We start from the raw sequence: 10,354 nt of genomic DNA on the forward strand, positions 1-10,354 counted from the left end.
TGACAGCGTTTTGTCCCCTCTTGAGAAAATCTCTCAAAGGAGCCCACACCATGCTTTCGGAGAACATCAGTCTCCAAAGCCAATACATCTCTTTCATTGTTTATAAATTACCCAGCTTCTGGGATTTTGTTGCAATAACGGGAACAGCTTGATATGCTTAGCACATGTGGCTACACACAACTCAGTGACATTTTCAACAGCATACTCTGCCATCCAATCATGGCACATATTTTGTCCAACAACTCTAATTTAACACAGTGAAGGCAAATCTCTAATTTTCCAGAATAATACTTCTATTTTATTTTTTCTTCACACAAGAAAGTACAGAATCATTTCCCAATATTCTATCTATGATAATGAGCACAGCAGATAAGTTTCCTGAACAATATATGTGATATAATTTGGGGATTTGCATATTAGTTATTATTTTGATTGTTTTTTTTTCTGACATAGGTTCTCATGTAGCCCATGTTGGCTTCAAACTGGCCATGTGGCTGAGGAGGGCCTTGAACTCTCTATTCTTCTGACTGACTCCACATCCCAAGTGCTGGGACTGCAGATGTGCCATCACATCCAGCCTTACCTCATTATTTGCCCCCATTTTACAGAGATGAACTGGAGGCATTAAAGTCTGTTTATAGCTGACATAGCACGGCAGAGTCACCAGCACACACATCTGGCCCATGCAGATGTAGTTAATTGAGTTTGTTGAGAGGTTCTTTTCTATGTCTGCTAACAACCTAACTTATGGAATTCTAAAAAAAGCAAAGGAAAACAAAAACCCAACAAACCAACCAACCCCCACCCCCACCCCCTACAAGACATGTGCTGGGTGTGAGAATGTAGGTCATTTGTAAAGTCCTTGACTAGTGTACACAAAATCAGAGTTCGATTCCCCATCGCCTTATAAGTCAAGGATGAATGACAGTTCTCTGAACGTGGTGTCTCCTGACAAACCACCCAGTGGGGCTGTTGTTACGAGTAAGTCATGAATGTGCTGTGTGCAGGGCCTAGCCAATGGGCAGTTGGACCTCACAGCCTTCGTCCCTGCCAGCTTGCCTTCCATCCCTGTGTCTACAGCCAATCAAAATAAAAAGACACAAGAATCTAGATTACCTTTTATTCTAGAGTTATTGAGTGCTCACAGTTGTGTCTGAATAGAATAATGACCTCTGAATGACAGGGGCGGACCTCAAGGCAATGGGGTGATTGGTTTAGTCAATCCTTAACACTCTTGTGTGATTTCATGGCAAATCATGATAATGTGCCATCTCAGGGACTGGCGAGATGTCTCAGTGAGTAAAGGTGCTCCCTGCCAAGCTTGGTCACCTACATTTGATTTCTATGATCCACATGGTGGAAGGATAGAATCTATTTCTGTACGCTGTCCTCTGACCTCCACATGTCATGGAGGTGTGTCCTTCCCCAAAAGCAAATGTAAAAAAAAAAGAGAATGTGTCATTTTACTTTTAAGTGTGTGGAGCTAAAGATGTGAAGTGTAGTGACCCCCGACTTAGACTTAGCCACACAAAGCTGGCAGTGAGTAAGCATTTTGCATTTGTTTAAACCGATGACCCAGCAGGATGGAAACACAGCTTTGATCTCTCTTCTGGCTTGGCAACTGCCCAGATTTTGATCAATAATTCATTCAAAGAGAATCCAAGTTGCGAGTAAATCACTTAAGTTTATTGGACTGATTTCCCCATCACTGGATACTTAAGCTGCGTCTTAGTGTTGACATTAGCAGCTGTGCTGGGTAAATATTCAGACTCAGTATCTTAATCTGGTAAGATTGTATCTCTTGCTCACACAAAGTGCAATGAGTTCAAGCTCCTCACTGCAGATGCTCCGCCCCTTACTGCAGATGCTCCGCCCCTTACTGCAGATGCTCCGCCCCTCACTGCAGATGCTCCGCCCCTCACTGCAGATGCTCCGCCTCACTGTAGATGTTCCGCCTCCTAGTACAAAGGCAGGCTCCTTTGTACTAGTTTTGAACATACGCACTGTAGCCTCCAGGTTTCTCTGTCTGACCCTCACCACTTCACTACCACCAGTGCAAGAATGCACAGTGGCTGATCCAGGGATAGGAGTAGATTTGAACTTGAACCCACTCGTGTCACTTCTGCTTATATTCAGTGACCCAAAATGCAGTCCTGCAATAAAATCCGATACCATAAATACAGGATACAGGAAATGCCTGTAGACAGAGGAAACACTTTTCTGAATGCTAGTGGTTTATATCATAGATTAGTTCCAGTTTATTGCTATGATAAACAACTCTAGGATAAACACTACTTTATTTCTATTTTTGTTCACATTATTTTCTTTAGAACATACTACTTATAAGTGAGTTTGGAGTTAAAGACTGAATTTTATGATACTGCCTTTGCTGGAGAGCCGAATCAAGTCCTGCTGTCACTGCTAATATAACTATAATCACCTTCTCCATAGCCTTTTAAAATTAAAAAAAATATTTCATACGTATGAGTATGGTGTCTGCATGCAGATCCGTGCACCTCACGTGCGTCTGGTGCCTGTGGAGGCCAGCAAAGGCTGTCATATCCTCTGGACCTGCAGGTACAGGGCGTTGTGAGCTGCATGATATGGGTGCTGGGCACAGAACTTGAGTCCTCTGAAGAAGAGCAATTTCTCTTAACCAATGTGCCATCTCTAGCCCATTTCTCCCTATTCTTGTCAACAAGACTCCTGGTTAGTTAAATGTAGACATTCGTTTCTCCAACCAAAACAGCATATGTATTCCACACAGTTGGTATTAGTTAGACTCCATGGTTGTGAATATGATCCATAAGTGAGAATGTGATGTATGTATGTTGGTGCACATATATGTATATATGTATGTATGTATGTATGCATGTGTGTACATATGTGGAAGTGCATATATGTTTGTATGTATGTATGTATGTGGGTGTGCATGCATGTATGAATGCATGTATGTATGTGGGTTTGCATGTATATATGTGAGTATGCATGTATTTATGTATGTGGGCATGCATGTATATATGTATGTATGTATGTACATATGTGTGTATGTATATGGTGTGTATTATGTATGTGGGTGTGCATGTATGTATGTAAGCATGTGGGTGTGCATGTATATATGTATGTGAGTGTCAATGTATGTATGTATGAGGGTATGCATATATGTATGACTGTATGGGGGTGTGGATGTATGTATGTATATGGGTGTACATGTGCCATGTGCCCATGTTGAGGCCAGAGCATGACTTGTGGAGATGGTTCTCTTCTCCCACCTTTATGTCATACCCTAGTTAGCTGAACTGTTGGCTTAATGCACCTATGGTCACTTTGGCTTGCACAGATCTCTGTGAGGGAATTATCTCCATTGCTAATTGATGTGGAGGATCCAGTCCACTGTGGGCAATGCCATTCCCTAGGTTGGTGGTAGCGGGCTGTATAAGAAGCTGGCTAAGCATGAACCTGGGAGTGAGCCAGGAGCAGTGTTCCTCCATGGTTTCTACTTCAAGTTCCTGCCTTCACCTCACTCATGATGGACTGTGACTGCAGGTAAATAAGGCCTTTTCTCCCCTAAGTTGCTTTTGTTTATAGTGTTGCCACAGCAACACATAGGAAACTACAACACACAGGTTCTTGGGCTGGGACTCAGGTTGTCAAACTTGCATGCCATTGAGACATCTGGCCAGCCCTGGCCATTACTTTGAGAAGTGAGTTTGGAAAAATCTTTTTTTTTTTTTTTTTTTTTTTTTTTTTCGAGACAGGGTTTCTCTGTGTAGCCCTGGCTGTCCTGGAACTCACTCTGTAGACCAGGCTGTCCTCGAACTCAGAAATCCGCCTGCCTCTGCCTCCCAAGTGCTGGGATTAAAGGTGTGTGCCACCACTGCCCGGCATGAGTTTGGAAAAATCTTGAGTACCTGATATTCATTTTTAAGTATTTTCAAAACTGTATTAGAAAATTTGAGAAATTTTAAAACGAGCTTGCTAGTTTCCAAAATATTTACTCATCCCCACCCCCGATGCTCACAGATAGACATTAAATCCAGCCCTGAATGAGAATGGAGAAGGAATCTGTTCTCCAGGGACTCTCTTCTAGTTGCTTCCAGCAATGAATGCTGGTTATAAATCCACCAGTGAGAAACGTCGGATGTACAGCAGAAATGTCATTAAATTGTGAATATATGTCCATGTATGTATGTATGTATACATGTGTGTATGTGAGAGAGAATGTGGTGTGTGTGTGTGTGTGTGTGTGTGTGTGTGAGTAAGATGAGAGGCAGAGGTTGGATGGCCAAAGATACGGTGTTTTTGTTGTTGTTTGTTTTTTGAGACAGGATGATTAAAGACTTGTACCACCGTACCTGGTCAGAGTGGGTGGGTCTTATTTAAAGATAAGTGCTCAATATACAATAGCCAGCCAGGCACAGGTACAGGTGTGTAAGCACTAAAATTAGCAAGATGATAAAGGTTTGTAATTGCAACGACAGAGCCATCTTGTCCCCCTGCACCTAGCATGAATATAGCCACCTTCTTCCCCAGCCTCCAACATGAAAGTCAACATGTAGTGGCCACATATGGACCCACAAAATCCAGGGGCTCAGACTTTGGATATCTAGTTCAAGATCTGAATTACTGTGATAACTCTCACATCCTGCTCCAGGCAGGAAAATGCTCCTTTTTTTTTTTTAAACTCCCATTTGTATCCTAACCCCTGAGACCTGTGACTGGTTATTTCTAATGGACAAGGAAAACTTTGTATATATAAATAGGACATATATATATGTATATACACATATGTGTGTATATACATATGTATGTATGTATGTATGTATGTATATATATATATATATATATATATATGTGTGTGTGTGTGTGTGTGTGTGTGTGTGTTGAGTGTGTGTATGTTTACATATATATGTTTATATGTCTATAACACCGGTTCCAGGGATCCAACACTTTCTTTTGTTATCCATAGACACTGCACACACATGCTGTGTGTGCATATACACACAGGCAAAACACCTAAACACTCATTTAAAAAAAGGCCCTGCCCTACGATGCTTTTCTCTGGTGCGGACCATGTAGTTGTTTTATTCTTGAACATTAGATGGTGCTAAGCATCCACGTTTCTGACGTCGTCTGCCTGCTCTTCTAATTTATAATAATTAGGACCACATGATAGTCATTGGAAATGGTTGAACTAGTTGTTTTGGGGAAGTGTAAATCCTACTGTTACAGACTCAGGAAAGCTGCCTCAGAGTAGCAATGACTGACAGCTCATTGGAGGTCCGAACAGTCTCTACTGATGCAAGACTCAGGGATTAAGCTCATTCTGTCTGCTGTGTAGAGTTGTCGATTTCCCTTCAAGGTGTGGGAATGTGAAGAACAACATCCCTTCAGATCTCTGAGCAACACGGAGCCACAGAGCTCAAAGAAATACCTGGAGACGAGAGCTACAGGAAACTCAGCAAAGCAGCTAGCCGTACAGGCGTCGCTCTCTTAAACACGGTGTGTTCAGTGTTTGAGAAAAGGCAGCAGAAGCTACCTCCCTGTCTTCTCTTGAAAATGATTTACTCTATTCAGTAAAGTGCTGAACAGCAACAAAGGAAGCATTGTGTCCGACTGGCGGACAAGGTGCTATCTCCTTCTGCTTCTGAGACAGGGTCTTGCCGTGTAGCCAGGGCTGGTCTGTAACTCACTATAGACCAGGCTATCTTTGAACTCCTGGAGAGCCACCTGCTTCTGACTTTAGGGTGCTGGGATTAAAGGTGCTCACTACCGTGGACACTCTGATGATGTTTTAGTAGTTTGTGCCTAGGGTTTTTGTGTTTGCTGCTTGCGGATTGCATATTTCTAAGCATATGTGTCTACTCAGTTTTCTCCGTCAAGTTTAGTGGGTTGTTGTTCACTCATGTAATATAGCACATGACCACTCTGGAACTCGGAATGATAGAGAGAAAAGAGGGAGATGTGACCACCAAAGTCATGCCTGCCTCTCTGTTCATTTCCTTTTCAGAAAGAACATTTCATGTACTCAATTTCTTTTGAGAACAATTGTGTGTATGTGTGTGTGTGTGTGTGCATGCAAGCGTGCCTGTAGCATGACAGTGCAGTGCCTGCAGGGGCCAGAAGAGGGCTTTGGATCCCATGGGGCTGGAGTCACAGGCAGGCGTGAGCCATCACATAGGTTCTGGGAGTAACAGTGCATGTTCTTAACCACAGAGCCGTCTCTGTAGCCTCAGTGTTCTGTGTCCTGAGTAAAAGGAAACATCCTGAAGGGTGAACATGACCGAGCTGAACACAAAAGCAGAAAACACACGCCCACTCAGAGCAGGTGCAGACTTGAAGCGCTGAACCCAGAATGCTCAGGTCTGAGACCATGGGCCAGAAACATTCATGTTTTCTCGTGGGATCTCCTTTTAGGTAAAGAACTTGTCTCCTGTAAGCCCAACTCAAGGCTTTATTTGAAAATTTTCTTTGTCACTAAAGGACCAAGCCTACAGAGACCTTCTCCTGTGTGGAGAAGAAGAGACCAAGGTCAGATGGGGATTATGGAGGGATCACACTGAGTCACTTATCCTGACCATAACTTTTTTCTTTTCCCTAACCTTCTCGTTTTGAAGCGGGGCCTCACTCTGTAGCCCAGGCTAGACTAGAGTGATATAGAAATCTTCCCTCTGAGGCTTTCTAGTGCTGGATTTACAGGTATGAGTCAGAATGCAAAGCCTCTCATGGTGAATTATTCTTTATTTTCTTGAATTAATGTATTAAACAGCAGAAGTCATGTGACAGAAAAGACAGACAAGTTAGGAAGGGCCAATCCTGTGGAGAAATATATCCTTTGTACAACAAGCTGCTCTCTCATGTCTACACAAGGAAGAAAGAACCTGCAGCTGTGGCCTGCAGGTGAGGAAGGAACGACTGGTAACAGTTTTTAAACTTTGTCATGGTCGTAACAAGTGAGAGAACTTTGTTGCAAGTCCAAGATCACTGTCAATATCTCCCAAACTAGATATATTAGAAAGACATAGAAATATCTCTCTCTCTCTCTCTCTCTCTCTCTCTCTCTCTCTCTCACACACACACACACACACACACACACACACACACACATCTGTGAAGGGAGTGAGAGACAAAAAGACAGACACCCGCTTGTAGAGGCTATAGGTGGATGTTGAGTGTCTTCGTCTGTTCTCTCCCCCTCATTTCCTGAGACAGGGTCTCTTTATGAACCTGGAGCACACTGTTACGGCAATTGGTACACTCTTGAGGCAGGGGATGAAGTGAAGTAGGGCTGGCAGGCATTGAGGTGCAGAGATACAAGGGAGTAAGGCCCTGGTTATGAAAGGCAGGAAGAAAACCAGATGCATTTGAAACCCATCCCCACCACCACAAGAGGGACCCACACGCTCACTCACTGGTACCAGGCTTTCTACAGGAACAGCTTTAGGGGACTCTAAAGATGCTGATTAGTGAAGATATAAATAAAATAGAGACACAGGTGTTGGCCATTACTGTAGAGAAAGAAACTGGGTGCTTCCACCAAGCCCAAGGGAGGGAAGGAAAGACTCTCATCACCGATTTAAGGGATTTGCCCACCAGCCCCTTTGCGACTGCCCTTCCAGCTGGATACAACCCTGCGGTGGGATGCTGTTTTATTCTTGAAGATTTTCCGTGTCTCTGTTTGGCCAGAAGGTGCTGCTAAAGTACAGTGAGCCACAGAGGACAAACTAATGCAGGAGTAACCGGCGCCAAGAGGGATAAAGATGTCAACTGTGTCCATATGAGAATCCAGGCACAAAGATATCCATTATGAGGGGAGAAGAGGGCTTCACTGTAGCGTGTACCCTCTATAAATAGTTCAGCTAAACGTAAACATGGAATGCTGCCTTGTGATGTTTGCGGCTGCGTAAACAGCAGCCTGGCTTTTCTTCTCATTAACGCCCCTTTCTTGATACAGAGGCTTCTGTACTGTGAATCTGGGACAACATAGTATGATCTGTAACTTATTTTTTTTCTAACAGGGTGTAGCGTACATGGAATAAAAATGAGAACTTAAAATCAGCAGACTTTTATTTTTATTTTTAACAAACACAGCTTTGCTTTACTGTATAAAATCCCATATGTTACAGGAAGAGCCCCGCGCAGGCAGCAAGGACTAACAAAGGATCCGAGCGGAGTGCGGGCCGCGCTTTCAGAAACTTGGGATTTCTTCTGATGGTGGCAAACAACACTCAAACAAATACTTCTTTTAAAGATGTCACACCATCACTCAAAATGTTAAACCGTTTATAAAAAGAGTGTCTTTAAACTGAGCTGAGGCGTAATTGTATTCAGAACGACTCATTTTACTTTCAAAACTTAGACCAGGGTAACTTTTTTTTTTTTTTGAAGTGAAGCTTTCTCTCCTGCAGGAAGCAAACTGCATCAAACATTTTCAATATGGGATTACAGTTCACCCCAAGTTAACTCAAATAAGCCAACCAAGAATAAACTAAGGGGCCCAGGGATCCAGGCTTTCCAGCCTCCTTTGACACCCTGCATTTTTAAAAGTAAATGACTAAAAGTAGGTATGTGGAAATTATGTGTCCTTTACTACCAGATTTTCCTAGGTGTCTCATGCTGATTTTCTCAGTATGTGGAATATAGAGGCAGGAGGACCAGAAGTTCAAGGCCAGTCTAGAGTATATGAGATTCTGTCTTAAAAACAAATCAAAGGGGGGGGGGAATAAGAGAGGAGAGATGAGAGAGACAGAAAGAGACAGAGACAGAGAGAATGAATTGGTTTGGCCTGGTGTGTTTGGGTCTAGCAAGCTGTATTTGAGGAATACCCCAGCATAAATCATTAGTTCTAGAAGGAGTAGGTACCTAACCTCAGTGGAACTTACTCTGCATTTACTAGAAACATGGCCATGGCAAAACTCAGAGTGGGGGGCTTCAGTTACATCTCAGGGTGTTTCCTTTGGTCACAAATCATAAACATCTTAGCCAGGCTTAGCAGAAATCAAGACTCTTTCTTGCTCCCCACGAGGAGGCAAGCAGAACTCTGCAGGGCTGGGCTGACTGAGTAGGTGCTGTCTGCTTTTGTCTGACTCCTTTGCTGGGAATCCTATGGCTGCAGAGGAGGTGAGAGAGGGGGTCCAGGGTTTGGGGTTCCCCTTGCAGTTTCTTCTTCAGTAGAGGATGAGTAATGGGAGGAAGAGTCTGTCTACCAGACTTCTCCATTGTCATGGTTTTGGGGAAAGACAGAAATGTAAGATGCATTCTGAGAATATGTGTGTTTGATTTTTAGTTATGTGAGAGAAAGGGAAATACCAGGCAAAAACCCTTGTAAATTTATCATGATCAGTTTAGAATTCTTATGAGACTTTAGTACATTTTTTTTTTTCAAATCAAGATCAGAAAACTAATTTGTTCTTTGTTTGTGTGTCTTGAGGACCTGGTCCTAGAACTCATTATGTAGGTGGGACTTGAACTCCAAACCTTGTGTTGGTTTTTGTCTACAGGCTTTTTTTTTTTTTTTGAGACAGGAAAAGAGGTGCACATCTTTCTCTGCTCTATCCAGAGGTAGTCCTCTGCCCCAGTGTGGGACAAGCACTCCTCCCCCTCCCCTTCTCTCTTCCCCTTCTTCCTAGTCCTCTGTCTCCTGTCTTTGTCTCTCAGTCCTTGCCTTGACTTTGGCCACTTCCTCCTGAGGCGGATTCCAAAGGTCTAGCTATGAATGTCCGGCAATCAAAAGCCCCCTTTGGCTCACCACAAGGGCAAAAATCCACCAAGCTCCCCTCTTTTTTTATCCCAGGCTATAGGAGTCTAGAAGGTTAGAAAAGTCTAATCGATTTAAAAAAAATATTGAGAAGACATATCAAAACTTTTTGACAGGAGCCTGGTGTTATTGTTTCCTGAGAGGCTCTGCCAGAGCCTGACCATACAGATGTGGATGAAGCCAAACATTGGACTGAGCACAGGGACCCCAATAGAAGACTTAGAGGAAGAACTGAAGGAGTGGAAGGAGATTGCAACCCCATAGGAAGAACAATAATATCAACTAACGAGACCCCCCAGAGCTCCCAGGGACTAAAACACCAATTGAGGAGTACACATGGAGGAGGGACCCATGATTCCAGATGCATATGTAGCAGAGGATGGCCTCGTTGGACATCAGTGGGAGGGGATATCCTTGGTCCTGTGGAGGCTTGGTGCCCCAAAGTAGGGGAATGCTAGGGCACTGAGGTGGGAGTGGGTAGGTGGGGGAGCACCCTCATAGAAGCATGGGGGAGGGGAGATGGGGAGTTTGTGGAGAGGAAACCAGGAAGGGGGACAATATTTGACATGTAAATAAATAAAATAACCAATATAAAAA

Source organism: Grammomys surdaster, unplaced genomic scaffold (genome assembly GCF_004785775.1).
Source record: "Grammomys surdaster isolate TR1022 unplaced genomic scaffold, NIH_TR_1.0 126176, whole genome shotgun sequence".
In the NCBI taxonomy this organism is placed as follows: domain Eukaryota; kingdom Metazoa; phylum Chordata; class Mammalia; order Rodentia; family Muridae; genus Grammomys; species Grammomys surdaster.